We start from the raw sequence: 1496 nt of genomic DNA on the forward strand, positions 1-1496 counted from the left end.
TTTGTAGATGCATGATGTCTTTACCTATCATTTGGTATATTTTTTTTATAAATCTGACTTTTTACCTGCCTACAGGGGGGGATTCAAAATGACAACTTTTTCACAAAAAATTGACTTTTTCAACTTAAATTTTGAAAGTGTTCCGGAAAGTCTGACACTTTTATATATATCTTAAATTAAAGCTAATGTAATATACTTTATCATGGAAAAAAAAAATTTCGGACTTTATTTTATCTTCAAGGTGAAAATGGCTACCAAATGCTATTATTGTGTGAAAATTCTCAATTTTATTTTTTACATTTTTAACATTATAATGCTATAACTTATTGAAAAGTGTATTGATCAATATAATTTTTTTATGGGAAATACTATTTTCTAATAATCTCTTTTTTATTCTACATACTTTGTCTTAATCAGGATATTAATAAGGAACTAGCAGTTTATGAAGCTTTTGGAATAATCCACCAATTTTTTAAAATTAAACACTATCTAAAGATTTGCATCGAAGCGTTTTTTTTTTATAGTGATTTTAATCACTGTCAGATATCATTATACTTGATCCAACTATGCCACGTCACCACTGTGCCGCGACCCCCCTGTGCTGGGTTTTTTAAATTAAATATCTCCAAATTAATAGGGGTATAAAATTCTTTCTTATACTGAATTACACAGTAACAAAATCATATCACTAAAAAAAATATATTTTAATGTTCCATAGACTAATATGTACTTTTCTAAAATAGATTTTTACACTGATTTCAAGTCTGAAATTAGATTTTTTCGCTTTTTTGTGATTATAACTAATTAGAAAAACGTGAAAAAATTTATTAAAAAAAAATTTTTTTCAAGTTATTATTGATTTTTAATTGATTTTATTAATTTAATTGATTTTTTTATTCTTTAAAGTAGATATTTATGAAAGTTTATATTTTAAAAATTTGAACTTTTAAATACATTTCAACTTGCAAGTTTAGTATTTTATATTATTAAATAGAATATTTTACGAGTAATAAAATATTATATTTTTAGATTGATATGCGATTAGGAACTTAGTTATTTGTTAATTACTGCAGTAAATTTATGAGCAGAACTGAATATTTTGTTAAAATCACTATTTTTATTGTAATAAATCATTTAAATTGATGTCTTAGTAATCATATCTATGCAACGCTTGGTGTTTAAAAAATTATTTATATTGATATACTACACATAATACATTCTGTTACGTATTTTTTTAATAAAAATATATTTATCATACGTAACATAAATATTTGTTATATTAATTAGAAGGGTATTATTATTTAGTCTATATGCAACAATGTAATTGCAGATTTGAAATAGGCACAAAAATTAATTTAGATAAGTATATTTTGGTCTCTGATGTAAAACCCTTGTAGACCAGTAAATTTATTTATAAGTATTAAAACATTTTAGCTTCGATGCGAAGCTGAGAAGGTATTAGTTTTACTATGGTGTGTTTTTTTTTTTTTTTTTGT

The sequence above is a fragment of the Daktulosphaira vitifoliae genome, unplaced genomic scaffold (genome assembly GCF_025091365.1).
Source record: "Daktulosphaira vitifoliae isolate Bord-2020 unplaced genomic scaffold, ASM2509136v1 Scaffold_1, whole genome shotgun sequence".
Lineage (NCBI taxonomy): Eukaryota > Metazoa > Arthropoda > Insecta > Hemiptera > Phylloxeridae > Daktulosphaira > Daktulosphaira vitifoliae.